Genomic DNA, 18703 nt, shown 5'->3' with positions numbered 1-18703 from the left:
GTGTGTGTAGAGAGAGCATGGGCTGGATGGAGGGTGTGTGTGTGTGGAGAGAGGATGGGCTGGATGGAAGGTGTGTGTTTGAATATTGGTTCAAGGGCACAGGTCAAAGCCGGGTCATGAGTCAGCTAAGCTGGTTGAAAGCCATCACATGGTTATGATTATTCCTCCTGTGGGATTCTGCTGATGAACAGTATTACTTCTGCACAATAAGATTATCATTTATGACTTTAAATGTATTTGTTAAATGGTTGTATATAACGTTTTGTTTATTGATTTTAAAAAGTTCAAGATTGAAAACAGTATTTGCACTTTGGATATCATCAAAGAATTGTTAAGGCTGATGTTTGTTGAAGTGTTCGGTCTGTGGTGTTCAAATAGCCACTATTCCATTTAATTACATTTAAGAAAGAAAAATCTTTCTTTTTGAATGGCGTGTGGTTTCTGTAGCTTCACAGAACGTTAAAGGACGTGTTTAGACATTAACATGTTTGGTGACGGACAAATTCAAAGTTGTGTGTAATCAAGTTGAAGATGATCATTCCCTTAAAATCATAACATCCTGCCTCTGCTTCCTGGGGGTGGGTCTCACCTGCAGCATATGAAGAGCCTTTACCTGCTGCTGCGGCCACCTGCATCCAGCAGCTGTGGGGACCACTCCTTTCCTGCAAACCCGGGAGGACGTCAGCACGTGCGTCCAGGGTGATGGAGAGGAGTGGAGCAGAGCTTATGGGGTTGAGGTGCCGGTGGGGACTGGTCCAGTCATTGCTGATGGGCCCGTCTTCTGTGTGTGGTTCTCGCAGCCTGAATGGCTGGCTGGGTGCCAGGACCCCCCTGAGCAGTGCGGGTTCTTCCTGGGGCATGCGGCTTGGCCAGGAGAGGAAAAGCAGGTCACATCTGATTGGTCCAGGCCCTCCCCACACATGGCCTCACAGGCTACACCAGCATTTCCCTCTGTCTTCCGCCACGCCCCTCCTGAAGCCTTCCAAGAGCCTCCTGGAGGAGCCACAGACCCAGTGAAGACACTCTTTCCCCAGCCTGCTAGCAGGTCCTGGGAACCTGGTTAGTGTGCTGCAGGCTGGCTCGAGGGGAGGCTCTGATCTGTGCTAGAATGTTGCTGAGTTAAGCTCAAGTCACCGCGCAAGCCATACCACCAGGCTATCGATTGTGGGGTGATAGTCGAGATTGTTCTGTGACGGAATGAAAGGAAACAGAGGAAGACTTGTAGGCGGACAGAGGACTTGGGAGGACCCACGTGGGTGCAGAAGAGCTCAGGCCCGGGCCAGGGTCTGCACGGAAAGGCTTCGTGGGGCCGGGGTAGCAGGGCTTATTTTGTTTAATGTGGAAAAGGAACATTCTCTCTCTCCCTTTCTCGTTTTCTGCAAATGACAGTTTTTTTTTAGACCTAGCCACTAAAGTTTATATTTAGTTTTTTTTTTTTTTTTTTTTTTGCAAAACATTTTTGCTCTCTGCCTCACATCTCATTATTTTCAGTAACAGTTGAATTCATTATAAAGAAATCGACATTATTTTAATCTTCCACATACTACTGGCATCATTTTGGCAGAAGTTGCCGTAATGTAGATGAGAGCTTTTTGGTGGTGGTTACCTGTTCATCACACCAGGCTGCGTGCCTCAGGCAGCGCAGACGTCAGCGTCAGACATACCTGGATTTGAGTCCCAGCTCTGGCATGGAGGCTGTATGGCTTTGGGGAGGTGTCTTAGACTTCGACTCATTCCTTGTAAAAGAGGGACAGCAGCACCTATCTGGAGATCGCTCTGGGGATTAAGGAGAGGTACTCGTGAGGTGCACAGAGCCGGCCGTCTGTGAGCTACGGGGGGCTGTCCCCCCCACAGCGTGGTGAGCATGGGGGAAGTATCTGGGGCCTGTAAGGCTCATGGTCTTCACTGGACGAGTATTCTATGAAAGGCACTTGAAGATGACAAACCGTTAACATAAATGACCGGTCGGCCACTTAATGGACTGGGTCCCAGTCTGGCTGCGCATCAGAGTCGCCTGAGGACTTAGGGAAAGTTCCAGTGCTGCAGGCCTCACCTTGACCCAGAATATTTCCCAACAGGGCCCCAGATGTTAGCAGGTTCATTCCCGAGTGATGTTAGCATGCAGCCAGAATGGGAAACTCTTCAGCCTTCCTCACAGAGCACAGCGTGTGTGGCAGGAGGGCCAGCAGACATAGGCTGCCATGTGGCCCTGTGGCGAGCACGTGTGCATGGTGCCCCTGGAGTGGATGGCCCAGCGGGGCCCCTGATGGCCACAGGACCAGGACACAGACAGGCTTTTGGCCGACAGCATCCATCTGTGCCACTTGCTGTGACATTGCTGTGGTCCTGCGAAGGTGACCAACGTACCTTTATGTAGCATTGTGTTTCTCCAAGAAAATCAGGAAAACAGCAGTAAGGTTGATATTTGAGAACTTCGCTTGGCTCTTTATAAAGTGGTAACGATACAATGATATACAAAGGTAATAACGTCCACGTCCATCGTACAGATTGAATGAGAGAAAGTATGGGAAGTACCTGGATGAGTTTCTCAGCCACGCTGCCTCAGGGCATCACCCCATAGACGACTTGAATGTGTTCCCTACTCCAGACAAATGGATGCAGATTGAATTTAAAATCACTTTTTTTTAGGAGGTATGCTTTGTATTTAGATGAAACTATCTTCTAAATTATGACTTTTTGATATAATTTTGATCTATATCATAATGCATTGAACAACTAGCCACCTCTCTTAGACTCCTTTTGAGAGCAGGTAGTTTTGAGTTCCAAGTGTGCAGCACCCAGCATAGTCTAAAACATGGATTCGGGTACGTGGCAGGACCGTGTGTACAGCCCGCTACGTGGATTCAGGTACACGGCAGGACCTTGTGTGCAGCCCGCTACCGTGGGTTCGGGTACATGGCAGAACCGTGTGCGCGGCCCGTTACGTGGTTTTGGGTACACAGCAGAACTGTGTGTGCAGCCCACTATGTGGATTCGGGTACATGGCAGAACTGTGTATGCAGCCTGATACATGGATTCGGAATTCTACGGATGGCCAAGTGGCAAGACTCATTACAAAGACTGAGCCTGTGTTTTTTAAGGAAAAATCCCTAAATAGGTACAAGCTACAGCTGGTTGCTGCCGCCACTTCTTCAGGGAGATTTTTCTCTTGATTGTGGCTTAGGTTCCTGGGAACCTTTGACTCTCCCAATTCCAACCCTTCCTCACCCAACCACGGTCACATTTTAGTGGTAAAATACCATCTTGAAAAAGGACGCTTCCTTTCGTGTTCTTTTGCATTTAAAAGGTGTTATGTGTCTTATAATCTTTTGTGTACTTCATATAACGTGGGGTAACTACGCATCCACCACCCTTCATTGTGCATCTTCTTCTGGTCCAGGCAGCATTCTAGGCCTGGGGCTGCATCCGGGTGAGCGAGACGAGCCACTCTTTTGTGCCAGGCACTGCCCTGTATGCTGGGCCTGTAGCATCCACCAGCTACACACCTTGCCCTTGTAACCTGCAGGCTTGACGGGGGACAGACAATGCTAAGTACAAAAGAAAATGTGTAACTTGTGCAATGGGATAAAGGAGAAACAAGTGGCTGGGAAGGAGATGCCAGCCGGGTCTTAGCCAGGAGCCATGGCAGGACCCATCAGAAGGCATTGTGTGGTCCTGTGAGCGACCGTGGCAGCTGGAACTGGGGCACTCACCCTGGAGGCCATGACAAAGGATGCAGTGGTCATGATGAGAGGCACGGATCAAGGTGGGGCCAGCATCTTGTGTCCTGAGCAAACGTGTAGTGCTGATGCTGCCTGTTGAGATGGGAAGCCCCGGGAAGGGTGAGGCTGGGGGCCGCTGGCATTCAGGTTTGGATACTACGTGTTAATTGGATATCATGCGTCTACTCGTCTGCTGAAGCTGGTGGCTCTGGGAGCCTGTGTCGGGGAGGTGAGCGTGGGAGATGTGAATTGGATGCTGTTGGCACACTCTGTGGGATTCAAAGCCCTGGGGCTCATTTTAGACTTATGCACATAGGGAGACAGGATCACGGATGGGTCTGGGCATGCCTCGTTTACAAGCCGGGAGGGAGACTGAGGGAGCCAGCACAGAGGCAGAAGCCCGGGAGGCTGGTGTGGAGTGGGGAGCAGGGCCCGGGAGGCTGGTGTGGAGTGGGGAGCAGGGCAGGGCTCCCAGGGTCCCAGGGTCCCAGGGTCCCTCAGTTCGGTTTTGGATCTGCCATTGCCCTTCTCCCACAGAGGACGAGACTGTTCCTTCTGTCATTTTTGGAGGCATTCGAGATCCGACAACATACTCTGGGTCCCTGGGTCACACGCAGCATCCCCTGGACAGAGGGAAAGAAAACCCTGAGCTCGGCATTCTTTGTTTTAAAACCACAATTGAGAGGATCACCCAGAGAGGAGACAGTGACAGCGAAATGATTGAGAAGAAAGAGACAGGAAGAGCAAGCCCTGAGAGGCCCAGGAAGCAGGCGGCAAAGAGGTTTGCCAATTAATATGGAAACGAATCCTCCCTCATCTCCCCTCTCCCCTGAAACCGGTGGGGAGATATTAATAGAGCAGTTCTGTTGCCAGGAAGAAAGCAAATGGGCAATTAAAACTCCAGAAAGCTGAGCAGTGCGTGAGCGCCGTGAATTTGAAAGCCTGCATTTTAATTGTGGGAGATGCGGCCGTGCAGGCACTTGGAGGCTGTATGCAGGGTGGGGCTCCACTGGGGGCCTGTGGCTGCCTGTGCGGCCAGGGCTGCTGGGGCCTGTGGGCGTTGCCAAGGCCACCACCCGGCCCTCCTGCCCATCCCATGCAGGAATGGCTGGTGCACCAGAATCTGGTTTCATCCCCATTCCCGTGTCATGGCCACTGCGTGCGTGTCTGTCCTCTGTCCCAGGCTGTGCGCCGTCTGATGCCGCCACGTCTGATGGGGCCTGCTGAGCAGTGTTTCCTGGGCTTGGTGGAAGGTCAGGCTTGTCTCGGGATCCTCACGTTTGGCGAATTCCAGCAGTGGATACCCGAGGAACGGGGAGGGCTGTTGCTTAGCAACAGATTCCAGCCGCATCTACCCTGTAAGGGCCACGGTGACTCCCTGGTTTTGTCCCCGGAAGTGCTTTTCTTCCTGGCTTGGGTTCTTACATCATTAATAACTGTTGTTCACTCTGCCACCAGTCAGAGAAGCAAAAGAACTTTCTGGATACCCCAGCAGCCCCAGCCACACGACACTCATGTTCAGCTGTAACGTGGTATTTCACGTCACCTCCTTGTTCGCCCTGTGGTCACTTTCGAAGAACTTGGATAGTTTCAATGACAATGTCCTAAACTGCTAGAGTCCCAAAACTTGCTTTGGGTTCAGTGTTTGGATTTCTTTCTCGTCTTGAGGTACGAGGGTGGCCTGCGTTTTGGAAGACCTCCAGGCTAGCAGAGGGGCAGGGGTTGGAAAAAGCACACCTGCTTCCAGAACAGCATCTGAAGGGCGGCAGGACAAGCACGTGCCGAGGTCCCAGGTGGCGGCGGGAGACTGTGACCCTGCCTCACCCGCTGCTACCACCTGCCGCAATGCCACCCCGTCAGGACGTACCCCGTGACAACCTTACCTCCAGCAGACTTGGGCTGCAGGGAGGAGAGGGAATCATGTGAGGGGCCACGAAGAGCTCTCATGGCCCTTACCCCTTGGTGCAAGCAGCCTACTCCTTACTCAGTACCCTCTGCACACGACCTCAGCCCCTCCACTGCCTAGGTCCGTAGGGGCTAGAGCATGCTGCAGGAGCTTTCTGGAGCATGGTGAGTGAACACTCTGGAGCATTGTGAACAACCTTTCTGGAGCGTGGTGAACGAGCTTTCTAGAGTGTGGTGAACGAGCTTTCTGGAGCATGGTGAATGAGATTTCTGGAGCGTGGTGAACGAGATTTCTGGAGCGTGGTGAATGACTTTTCTAGAGCGTGGCGAACGAGCTTGGTGCTGCAGCTGGGTCTAGGTATGATCTGCTCCGCACCGCCCCCTCTGCCAGCCGGCACTCTGGTGTGTGCTTGGATGGTGGCTTCAACTCTCTGAGCCTTGGTTTCCTTGTCTGTATGTGAAATTGATAGCTCCGCCTCTTGGAGCTGCTGGAGGATGGACTCGGCACGTGGGGATGCAGGGGCTGGCTTGTTCCTCCGGGGCATTGGTGCCTGTGCTCTGCCAGCCACTGTCTCAGGTGCTCTGTGGGGCACTCTGGACTGTGAGATCCGCTGCTCCCCTGGAGCACACTGCCTATGACATACGACATGTGCTTCTGAAAACGCTTCCAGAGTCACCAAGGTAGACACAGCCGAGCCTGATGCCTCAGCCTTTCCCTGTCACGGACACCAAGTGTCCCTCACCCCTTGGTCTTCCCATGTCCCCAGGACATGCCTGGTAGAATGGTCCCCACCCCGGGGGTCTTCGGCCCTGCTCCTTCTGGGCCCACTCCTGGGGCTTCTTGGAATCTGGCGCTTGACACCTGGAGATGAAGGGAGGCCATGTCATGGCAACACATTTTACACAGGAACGGCGTGTGCACGCATCATACACAGGTAGACACAGTGACAGCAGTTGTCGAATCACCCTGCGTTTGTAAATGAGGCCAACCTATTTGTTTTTATTAGCATAAAAACAACCTTTTGTGCTGCTTGTGAGTTCTGAGGGTCAGGAATCAGGCAGGGATAGCAGGTGTGGCTTGTGTCTGCTCCATGTGCCTAGGGGCTTAGCTGGAAAAAGCTGGAGTCCTGGGAAGGTTTGTTCGCTCCCAGTTGCTGCAACTGGCGTTGGCTCTCGGCTAGGAAGATGGAGCCACAGCTGGAACACCTACAGGCGGCTGCCCCGTGTCCTCAGGGCAGGGCACTGCTTCCAAGGTGAGAGTCTGGAGACAGTCGGTGACTTCTGCTCTATGTGAGGGTCCCGGAGACAGTCGGTGACTTCTGCTCCGTGTGTTAGTAACTCTTGTGCAGCGTCAGAAGCTGAGGCTTCGCCAACGCCTCTCAAGCTTTGCCTCCGTGTGGTCGGCAGAGCTTTCTTTGGACTCCAACACTTTAATTCTTATGGAGCAAGCAAGAAAGAAAACAAGCAAACTCTTGTTTTGAAGCTAGAAGTGCTCAGTCCCCACCACTTGGTATTTAATTGACCCTGAGCCTTAATAGAAGCAGAGGCTGTGGGGCCGTGGCCGGTGCTCGCTCGCTGCAGCTGGGCAGGCAGTGGGTGTTGCTGCTCCTGTTCACCACAGCCGGGGCCTGGGGGGTGGGGGTGGTGGGGTGGGAGGGCGTCGACTCTGTTTCCTGGCCCCCATTCTGACCCCAGCCCTGACTTTGAGGTTTGCTCCAGGGTGTGCTTGGAGCCTGCTTCTCCCCTGCCCTGTCCCACGCTCTTCCTCCTGGGCTGGGGGTCTCTGGTTTGTGTGGAGACAGAGGCAGTGAGGGCCGCAGGTTCGCTGACCTCGGGGGACTGTCCGGCCTGCCCCGAGGCGGAGCGTGAAGCCATTTTTCATGAGGACATTTTCCGTGGTGATTTGACGTGTCCCTGTGTAATTAACCAATTCTCCGTTGGGGACCGTTGGCTTTCAATATCTTGCCCTTGTACACACTTGAAAATCCATACCTACGCGTCTGTTCTTTCTGGGGGAGAATTGCTGGGTCATGTGGTTCTGACGCCCGCTTTCCCTTCTCAGGGCGACCTCACCGGGATCTACCCCAGGCCGTCTGCACTCTCTCCTCCCACAGCCACCTTCTCTTCCTCTGACTGCTGCTGGCGGGCCCCCTTTCCCAACTATGCGCTCCTTCCCGCCACAAGCGGAAAGGCAGGATGATGACACGGGGAAATGGATTTGGACTTGGGCAGACCTGAGTTGGAATCCTGGCTCCATTTAAGTTGCTGTGTCCTGAGAAGTGAACTGCTCTCTGCCCCCGACATTTCTCATCAACAGAATGGAAATAACAGCTGCTTCGTGGAGTGAGGTTAGATTGACTAAAGAATGCAAAGTGCTGGCACGTAATAGAAATGGAGTACATTTTGGTTCTGTTTCCCTTTCCGCACACAGGACCCGGACTCCGGCCCTGTCTCCATGCTGCCTGGCTTACGTGCAGCCATGGCTCTCAGCCTTCTGTGCCTGTGGGCTCTCCCATTTGTGCACTGTCTGCTACCTGGCCTGTGTCTTGGGGAGACAACCTGGGCCTCTGTAGTGCTCCCTTGTGTATCCTCAGGTGGTTTTCCCTTTTCCTTTTTCTTTCTTTCTTTCTTCTTTTTTTGAGATGTAGTCTCGCTGTGTCGCCCAGGCTAGAGTGCAATGGCGCAATCTTGGCTCACTGCAACCTCTGCCTCCTGAGTTTGAGTGATTCTCCTGCCTCAGCCTCCTCTGAGTAGCTGGGATTTACAGACAGCTGCCACCACACCTGGCTAATTTTTGTATTTTAGTAGAGATGGGATTTCACCACGTTGGCCAGGCTGGTCTCGAACTCCTGACCTCAAATGATCCTCCTTCCTTTGGCCTCCCAAAGTGCTGGGATTACAGATGTGAGCCTCTGTGTCCAGCAGGTTTCCCTTGTCTTTTCTCTCCCTCTTTAATTAGTGGCGCTCGCTGGTATCTGGCTCTCCTGCCCTTCTGGGCGTCCTTTGCAGCTGGGGGAAGACATGGCGAGTTTTGGCCAGTGTGCCGGGAATGTGGCACGTCACTTCTGGGTGTGAGCTCCTGAGTCCTCTTGTGCCATTGCAGGCAATGCTGAGGCAGCAGCTTCTCTCTCCACATGGGTGGCAGAGTGAGGAGATAGGGGTGGCCGGGGTGGGAGCTGGGCCTGGTTGTTCAGAGCCCCTTGGGTGCCTCCATGTTTGTTGGCGTGGTGTCACTTGGCTGCTCGGACCAGTGTGCTGTGCTGCTGGTGTAGGGAAGGAGGCCAGCCTGGCGTGGTGGTGCTGAGAGGCGCATCTGCTGCATGGACCCTCTTAGGATGCCCCTGCCCAGGAGAGCCTCATCACTGTGATGGCAGTGGGAGCCGAGGGGTGGGGCATCTGGCCTTCCCCTGATTCCTCAAAGTGGCAAGGACTGGGACATTTCTTCTCCAAATGAGGACTGCAAAAATGGGGAAGACTAAATCGGGTTGGGGGGCATTGGAAGTGGAATAAATAAGTGAAACAAAGCCGAGTTTGCGTTCCGTAAAAGGACAGATCACCGCTAGGTATGCAGGGCTACTCCACTGCTCTGTAGCTGACAGGCATTGTCTGAAAATAGTAAGAGCACCTCCTCAAAGCTAATTCTTTCCTCCTACTCTGTGCATTTTGTTTGGGTGGTGAGAGTGGCATAGTCATTAATAAGGCAGCAAGGCAAGCCCGTTTGTCAGTGGGAAGAGCGGGGCCTCTGGACCTGCTCCTTGTTCCTGGAGCACGGAGAGCACTAATGGGCACCCACCGGGCACAGCCCCTGCAGCGCCGAGGTTCAGCCAGCACGGCGACGGGCGCCAGCCTGGTGCAGACTCGGGAGCGCACACTTCAGTGGCTGTTCCCTGGGCAACGGAGTCGCCGCCGCCAGCTGGCTCTGCCCCCAGAGCCCATCGAAGCACACACCCTGCCAGGAGCCGGCGCAGCAGCCCGTACGGCCGTCTGTAGGCACCGATGTCGGCACGTTGGCAGTCGGGTTTCAAGGTTAAACACGAGGGAATGAACGGGATGACTAACTAGACAGAGACCGCAATCTGGGTATGTTTAGTATGCACCAGGTGGGAGGGAGTGAAGAGGGAGCACAAGAAAGGAAGCGCCGGGCTCACTGAAGCCTGTGGGGCTGTGTTTTTTGTTTGCTCCACACAGAAGGCTGGAAAGACAGATTTCCTCACGTGGTCTGAGGGTAAAAGCATGTTCAGTCCAGGGCAGCTGCTAGCCATGTCCACAGAGCTGTCCGTCTTCGGGCCTCTGTGCAAGCTGCACGGAGGGGCAGTGCCCCACAGATGGAGGCCCGGGGCTGCTGATGGCTGCCGACACCAACCCAGCGGGGAGCTGACTTGGCTCCTGTTGGCTGGTTCGTCCTAGAATTTTCATAAACTTATTTATTTGATCTTTGCAGGGATTCCCCCTTCACTTGATGGCTGCACCAACTGGCTCTCATCAGTGAACGTTTTTGTAGCATTGAATATAAAATTCTCATTTCCACATAGGCAGTGCCCCTTTTAAAGCATCCTGGCATTTGAACTTGGTATTTCCACCTAACACTCAGTTCCATTCATGTGAGCCCCTCCAGTGCTTAAAAAAGGTCACTACCAGCCGGGCGTGGTGGCTCACGCCTGTAATCCCAGCACTTTGGGAGGCCGAGGCAGGCCGATCATGAGGTCAGGAGATCGAGACCATCCTGGCTAACACATTGAAACCCCGTGTCTACTAAAAAAATACAAAAAAACTAGCTGGGCGTGGTGGCGGCGCCTGTAGTCCCAGCTACTCAGGAGGCTCAGGCAGGAGAATGGCGTAAACCCGGGAGGCGGAGCTTGCAGTGAGCTGAGATCGCGCCACTGCACTCCAGCCCAGGCAACAGAGAGAGACTCCGTCTCAAAAAAAGAAAAAAAGAAAAAAAAAAGGGTCTCTACCATCCTGCAGAAACTTTGGTTTTAACCTCTCATTTTTTGAAAACTATTTTTTGTTTCTGTTTTTCCTCTCTGATCTATCTATAGGAATTTGAAATAAACACAGTTACATTTGAAAAGATATGGAAAATTCAAATAATGTATTTCAGAATCAAGTTTCAACATAAAATTTTAATTTGGGATGGTTGGACAGGTAAAAATAAGAATATTCAGCATTGCCCGTTGTAATGTAATGAATGTCAAGCTGTTTTCGCCTTGACCGTCTGAAGGGAGCTGGTTAGGACCTACTGAGCCCTTCCAGGCCCGCGTTCCTGTGTACGTGGGTGTTGCTCATGAGTGTTGTGTGATAATAGTGACTTTCTGGAGCCGCTGACTACATTTCCAGATTTTCCCTCAATTTTTTCCTCTCACCACTCCAATCGCTCTCTTCTCTGCGCCTTTTTCCATCGTTTTGCTTTGCTTTACCTTTTCATGAAACAGATGTCAGTATTCCCAGGCGCCTAATCCCTGGATCTGTTTACCTTTCATAATGAAGACTTCCGTCTTTTGAGAAGTGCTCACTAACTCGCCGTACGTTCTCGGGAAACGTGCACTCTCGCTGGATTTCTATAAACAAATCTCCAGCCTTCCTGGAGGGATGCCGAGAAGCAGGGCAGGTCCCGGCCACCACAACCAGAGGGCACTTTTGGGCCCAGAAGAGAAATCTGACTTCCCTGATTTTCAAGCTGTTGAGTGGATGTTTGTATTCACTCAACAGTGGGAGCCAGACCTTGAGTACAGAGAGACGAGGCAGTGTGGCGTACATTCCAGCCACGAAGGCAAGGACAGGGTGCTGTGCCCAGGGAACGTGGCTTTTTGTGGGATGGGGGTGGGTATGGTACTTGGGTTCTCCCGGAGGACCACGTAGAGACAGCACCCCAAGCTGGAGGCCGGGACAGAGGATGAGACACCAGAAGGAGGGAGATCAAGGGGAGGAAGAGCGTCCAGCAGCAGCAGCCGCACAGGCGGCACCTGGAAGTGACCACAGGAGGAGGCGCGGGTGGCACTGGCTCTTCGTGCTCAGACCTCCAGCCTGGGCGTGCAGCTTCTCATGTCCGGGAGCTGAGAGGAGCTGCCTCTCCTTGAGTGCCCTGGAAGGCACAGCTTTCACTGTGGCACTGGCCATGTCCCCCTGGGTGCCACCACCTCTAGGAGCCATGTCGTGGAAGCCATACCAGTGACCTCTCATGGAAGTGAAGGAAAGAGTTTCCCCTGAACAAAACAGTCTGCTGATGTGAAAATCAGAGCGGATACTTGCAGCTGACTTAGACAAGGCAACCTCATTTGCTCGCAGCCTTGAGCCCTTCCCGTCTGCAGGCGTGGTCAGGGTTGTGAGCAAGTTGGCCAGAGCCCCTCTTCCCCTGGAGCAGGTTAGATTCAAGTTGGGGGAGACAAGCAGGGAGGCAGGGCCAGTCTGCCCAGGGCCACTCACCTGCAGCCCACCCCGTTCCTCATGCCAGGGTGTGGCTCACGTGTGAAGCCTGAGATGCCGCCTCGAGGCACCTGGAGGATGAGAACGAGGCTGGGCGAGGAGTTGGGAGACTGGGTCCGAGTTCCTCTGTGTTTGTTAAGGGAGCGTGGAGCCTCCTTGAGGTTTTGTCGACTTGTCTGTCACTGTGGGTAACCACCAAGGTGCTTTGCAACCTGTGAGGCTCTGGACTCAGGTTTAAACGGGTTACGCAGAGCGGTCAGTGTGGAAGGAAGAAAGTTTTGGAATTACTGCTGCATCTCCCCTTTTCCCTCAGTTAAAGAATCAGAAAGGCATAAACCACAACGCATCCCTTTCCTCTTCTAAAAGGTGATTACAAGAAAATGGTGAACCAGAATGGGCTCCATAGAAATCATACAAATACATAAAAGTAGAAAGATAAATAGTAACGTTTATTTTTCTTTTCTCTGTCCTTACAAAAAGGTACTTGCAAAACTGCAGCTGGTAGACTCCAGGCTGCGCTATGGTGACTAGTAAGAGGATGAGGTCCTGTGGTGTCTTTGTAGCCCAAGACATGGATATAAGTGAGAGGTGTTTGATTGCAGTGAGTCGTATGGTGTGTGACGGAACGCACCTAAACTCCCCAGGTTGTGTATAACTTCGCATCCCGGTGCTGGTTCACCTCACAGCTCTGCGCATTGGGTCGGCAGAGCAGCCTCCTGCAGTCGCACAGATGAGCAGGCTGCTGTCCCGACCCTCGTGCCTGGGCGTTCACCATTCCACACCTTCTTTAAACTCGCTTCTGTTGAGTGTCTGCCTTATCTCCTGGGCTGTGTGATGTGTGCATTCATTTCCACCTCATTTAATCATTTAAAAATCCCCAGAACAGAAGCATTGATACCGGTCTACATTTTGCAGTTGGGGAGACTGAGTGAGGCTTAGGGACTGTAAGCAACACCTTGCCCAGGATCCCAGCCGGCAGGCCACAAACGGGGACTCCGACCTTGCCTGCTGGGATGTCCATTTGGCCCTGCATCCCTGTATCCCACACTCCCTCGTTGGGCTCAAGGGACAGACTATTCCCACCTCTTGCCAGTATTTACTGACAAATACGTTTTTACAGATACATTGATTGAATGTTTTTATAAGAGAGCATTTTTGATATTTCAGTCTGGGAAAAAATATTGGAAACCTAAATACATCAGTCAGAAAATCATCAGATTTCCAAGGAATGAAGGGATGAAGATTTTTTGGAGTGAGGGGTGTTAATTAATTTCTGACATGATTGGTTGCCAGGTGTATAATGCTGATTTTTAAAAACTATCTCCTAAGGTGCTACGTGCCACCTTTCCTTTAGCAAATGCTGGCAAATCCACACTTTCCTGTTTCAGTGAGAACATGGGTGGCCAGTCACTGTCCGGAAAGTAGTTTGATGTTGAGCAGACGTCACTGTTTCCTTCTGTAGCTATAAAAAAAGACTTGATGTACTCAGAGCACAGGTGAACTCATGTACCAACCAAGCTTTCTGCTGTCTGCCAGATTGCTTCTGTTGGCTGGAGGTGAGGCTGATGGGCTGGCAGGAGGTTGGGCGGTGCCTCCCGTGACCTCCTTCCTGCACAGGGGCAGCCGTTGTGGGGCTTATGGGGTGCCAGTTATGAGGGTGCTGGGCAGACATGGCCTTCCGTCTGCTTGATCTTCCGGGCCTGCGTGAATCCTGTATGTAGTTGGGTTTGGAGGTGGGCCGACCCCACTGATGATCTGGGGCCCTGAAACAGACTCAGCTGGAGGGGAAGACCCCTCCCCTTACAGAAATGGCCACAAGTGGAGCCTCCAGTAGAGCAGGCCAGGCCAGGCCGACCTCAGGGGTCGGAAGTCGTGAGGAATGATGAGGGTGGGCTGAGCCTGGCTGCTTCCCAACCTGCTCCTGCCAGGATGCTGTAGGGACTGGGGAGGACGGGGCTTGGATTAAGGAGAGATGGTGCCCTGGGCAGAGCAGCTCTGCACGGAGGGAGGGCATTCTCTCAGAGAGCTGGCAGGCCACAGGTTAAAGGCAGGTTCCCCTGGCTCCTGCAGATAAGTTGTAGCTTGGAGGAGGCCACATGGGGCCCATGGTCCAAGGGCAGGGCATGTGGGCAGTGGCACCAGCCGCAGCCTGTGTGTGGTGTGGATGGCAGCAGCTGATGGGGCAGGATGCGGGCATGCAGGTGGCCTCTGCCATGTACCTGCATCTCCCCCTCCTCTCGTTTCCATCTCAGACTCCCCTGGGCCTCTGGGGCCTGTGCCTCGTACCTGGAGTCCCCACAGACAGACTGAGGGAGCCTGGGGACAGTGGTGGGACCAGGTGAAGTTCAGCCACAGGTGCAGACCCTCCTGTTCCCAGGGATGATTAGGGAGGGAAGTTCCCTAGTGAGAGGAGCAGAGGGTGGGTTGCAGCCCTGAAATGGGAGCGCTGGTGCAGCCCTGACTGGCTTGTGCCCCCTCATTCCATGAATGGCTGGAGAACACAGGCACGGGCCGAGGAAGTGCCACCTGCTTAGTACCGCCCAAGGGCTCGAGTCCACCGTGAAACATGCCTTCTCGTGTAGCTCCCTCCTGTCCTCACCGCAGCCTGAGAGATGCACAGATGGGGCAGCAGCGTTCACAGCAGTCAGGGCCCCGAGCCGAGGCTGCGCAACAAGTAAAAGGAGGGCAGGGGTGAGATGCGGCCGACTGCCGACAGCGCCCAGCGGGGACCCCACTCGTGCCCCGGGCTCCTCGGAGTAGCAGGTGGGCGTTACTCAGCCTGCTCAGGTGGTTCTCACTTAATTAACGAGAAAAGGAACCCAATGAACAGCTGGGGGAGTAGTCCCCGGGGCCTGGACTGTTACCAAGATAAGTGAGTTCCTATTTGTGAAGCACGTAGGTGAAGACCACAAAGGCAGGGCGAGGTAAATGTGGGCAGAATGGTCTCGCCACCCATCACCTGGTAAGGTTTTGAAGCTGTTCATCTTTGATGTAGGGTCAAGGCATTTCTGCGGACCTGAGTATCCCGCATGTAAATCACCCTTCTTATGTAAATTATTCCCAGCAATGTCCTCTACAGTTTCCAGCTGTAGTTTCAATGCACTGGATGGAGAACAGAAGACACATGTGGAGCCCTGTGAGTGGAGAGGCTCCTAGATTTCTGTGGTTTCTCCCCCAGTGTCGCACTTTGTTTTGCCTGCATCTAAATGGGCAGGGTTTTTAATAATGTGTTTTTACTGAGACTTCCTAACGCATTCAACTGAGTTTTCCTGGTACCTTCTCTTTCTTTTACGTTTTTAATTAGAGTATTGGATTACACAGTACCCGTGACTGACCAACACGTTTGCTCCCTGGTGACTCCTCTCATGGTTTAAGGTATTACTCAAAATATAAAGTGTAAATTCAGAAATTTCAGTAAATTAATCTATCATCGTAGGTGTTTGCATTTTAACCTAATCATATGGATGCTATTATTTTTAATATTACTCATGCTTAGAGTTGTGTTCCTTGTTAAAACAACCAGAACTTAGAGAAAACTGTGAACTCAGTGCACATCCACTGAAAACGCCATCTGCTGATAAATTACATCCGCAGATCTAGAGGAAACCTTCCCCGAGCATCCCAGCATAGTTCTAGGGATGCGGAAGAGCAGCCATATTTACACTTTTTCAAAACCAGTTGACATGGAGGTAGTGGACAGTGAGCCAGCCACAGTCTGAGACCGAGTGGCCCATGGGCCACTGTGCTCCCAAACCAGCAGGAAGACACATAGCTTTGTGTGGAGGCCCAAGGGTGCTGGGTGCAGCAGGAAAGAACAAGGTGACTGGACTGCTGACCCTGCTAGAAGAGCAATCTTGCAGAAAGACTGCAGCTAAACTGGATATAGTCCATCTTTTACATGTTATACGAAAAAATTATAAAAGCGGTATTTTTCAAGAAAGGAAATTTCAGAACTGTGGATAAAAGTATTTGTTCAACGTAGGCTCCCACATCATCCCTTCTCTGTGTGTAGATGAATATTTATGCATCAGAATAGCTAATTATGTTACCAATAAATCATCAAAGAGTGATTTTTAAAAGTTTTTGATATAGCATTTGCAACAGCAAAGAAGTAAACAGTCCACTTTAGATTGATTTTCGCCCTAAATGGTAATTGCTAAAAATCGAGTACACTTATCTTGGCAATCTGTCTGTGTTTCATAGCAATGCCTGTGAAATTGAATGGTTTCTTCACTTTAATGGGGTCCTTTCGTTGTCTACCCTACTGTTTTGTAAATTTTTAAAATACTTATTTGCTTAAGGTCATTAGTACAGTGGATGCAATAGAGTAGAAAAATACAATCGACTTTGAGTCCGAAGCCTCGAGTTCTATTTTTGCTCTGCCGTTAGCCCTTGTGGGACCTGAGGCAAGTTACTTAGCTGTCATGGTAGCAATTTTCTCCCGTGACCTCTATAATAATCTTCCTGAGTGTATTGTCTTTGGCAGCTAGATCATTTAACTTAGCAGTGTTTACACTGTAGGATTTCAGCGCATCTTCAATTCTGCCTTTTCACTTTTAGCCATTGTTTGCTGCCTCTCACAAGGGTGTGTTATTGTGAAGATGCAACTGTTTCCTAATCTTTCATTCTCTCTTGGTGGTTTTTAGAAATTCTGATATTGATGTGGAGTCTCTTTTCCATAAAAGGGGAACGTCAGTTAAAAAAGAAATACGGTTGTTTAAGAGTAATTCTTTGAAATATATTGAGATTTTTAATGGTCTATTGTATGGGTTAATTTTTATGTTGCATTTGAGAAAAAAATTGTGTTGTGTTTGATTCTTTTTTAACCTTGCTATTTTAAATTTTTTCTAACTGGTTCTATCAGTTATTGAAAGATTTAGTCTCCCACTATGATATTGGATTCCTCTATTTTTATTTGTTCTGTCAATTTTTGCTTTATATGTTTTTTGTGTGATTTTATTTAGGGCATATAAGTTTAGAATTTTTTTGTTTTTCTGAACCTTTGTATTATTAAGTGGTGACCTTTGTTTCTTTTGCTCAGATCTATTTTGGCAAATATCAACATGGCTAAATCAGTTTTCTTTTGTTGCTTGGTGTGACATTTTCTGTTCTTTGCCTTCCTGTGTCATTAAGTTTTAGGGATATGTCTTATAAACAATGTTTGCTGATTGTTAAAAATTCAGTCTAACAATCCCCAGCCAATGTCCATTATAGTTACTGTGAACACTGATCTACTTGTAATAATTCTTGTCGTCTTTCTTTATACTTTTCTTTGCTGCTACTTTCCTTCATCTCACTTTATGCTGTTTTGGGGGGTTTTGGTCATTTCTTGTTCTCTTGAGTGATTGTAAATCTTGTTTTTGCTCCATTTCTCTTCCTCTATTATTTTAGAAGTTATATGCTCTTTTTCTACTCATACCATGTTGTTATTCTTGTTATTCATATTTAACAGATATCTGAAATTAATTATTCAGTGTTTCTCTATTCCAACAATATGAAAACCTTTTAAATCTATTTTCATCCCCCTTCTGTCTTAGATATTTTGTTGGCCAGTATTTTAATTTTACCTTTGGGTATTTTTATTAACCTCAAAAGTAAATATTATTATTATCATTAGTGTCACACATAATTAGATGTTTTCTAGATTTTTGCCACTTACTTCTCTTAACTTTTTTTTTTTTTAAACTTTGAATTTGAGACCTTTCTTCTGGGATCACTTTCTTTATTTTCTAAGTATGTCCTCAGAAGTTTCCTTAGTGAGGCTTTTGGAGGTAAATTCTCATGGTTTTAAAAATATTTTATTTTATTTATACCCCAAGTAGGGTCTCATGGCTTGATTTACCTTAACATGCCTTTACTTTTGAGTAGCCGACTGAACAGCTCTGGCCTGACGCATTTGGTCGTGTGCTGTCTCTGGATTCCTTTGTTGCACTTGGGAAGTCAGCTGCCCAGCTGTTGACAGCACTGGCAACCGGTAACATTCTGTCTTTGTCTTTGGTGTTCTGCATTTTTGCTGCAGTGTGTCCAGGAGTGGATATATTTTTAATTATGGTTCTTGGAGATAGTTGTGCTTCCTGAGTCTGAGAATTTGTTTATTGATACCGTGCCTGCTGTCTCCTGGTTTTCGTGTGCACCCCACTTAAGGGTCCGGCGGGCCCTCTCAGCCTTTCTCCCACATTTCCACGCCACAGTCTCCGCTGCGTCCAGGGTTCTTTCTTCACATCTTTATTCCAGATGATTAATTCTCACCAGTTATTTCCAACCTGTTAAATTGCCAACCGAGACTTTCATTTCAACAGTCATAATTTTTACTTTTAGACGCTTTATTTAGTTTTTTTAGGAAGATTCTTGGTAAATTGTGATAGTCGTTTGTTGCCTGCTCATCATCCGGCTTTTATTTCTTTGAACATTGCGATTCTAGTATCTGAAGTCATTGGAATGCTAATTTGCTCTGTCCTCTGGGCCTGCCCTCATTCAGGCCGCTCTCTTCATGGGTTTGTCCTGGATCACAGGCTCCTATCAGGCTGCTCTAAGTCCATGGGGCCTCCAAGGGGCTGGCCTGTGGGTGCATTCCTCCAGAGACGATTCTCATTTGTTTCGGAAAATGTCCAGGGTGGCCCAAAACCCAGGACTTCTTTAAGTTAGATTCTTGG

At 50.3% G+C, this 18703-nt stretch overlaps 1 protein-coding gene across 8 annotated transcripts in view; it reads left to right on the top strand.

Moving 5' to 3' along the window:
* Window positions 1-18703, top strand: part of EIPR1 (EARP complex and GARP complex interacting protein 1) — a 173420-nt gene that overhangs the window by 75372 nt on the left and 79345 nt on the right. The window contains exon 1 of one of the 8 annotated variants that reach the window (XM_023198757.3): window positions 7866-7975. The exons of the other annotated variants lie outside the window; for them this stretch is intronic. The gene's annotated coding sequence lies outside the window, so the exon portion shown is untranslated. Of the gene's footprint in view, window positions 1-7865; window positions 7976-18703 lie in introns of those variants that run through there. 8 annotated transcript variants of the gene reach the window in all.

This window comes from Piliocolobus tephrosceles, chromosome 15 (assembly GCF_002776525.5).
Source record: "Piliocolobus tephrosceles isolate RC106 chromosome 15, ASM277652v3, whole genome shotgun sequence".
NCBI classification, from domain to species: domain Eukaryota; kingdom Metazoa; phylum Chordata; class Mammalia; order Primates; family Cercopithecidae; genus Piliocolobus; species Piliocolobus tephrosceles.
This window is presented reverse-complemented; position numbering and strand designations above follow the sequence as displayed.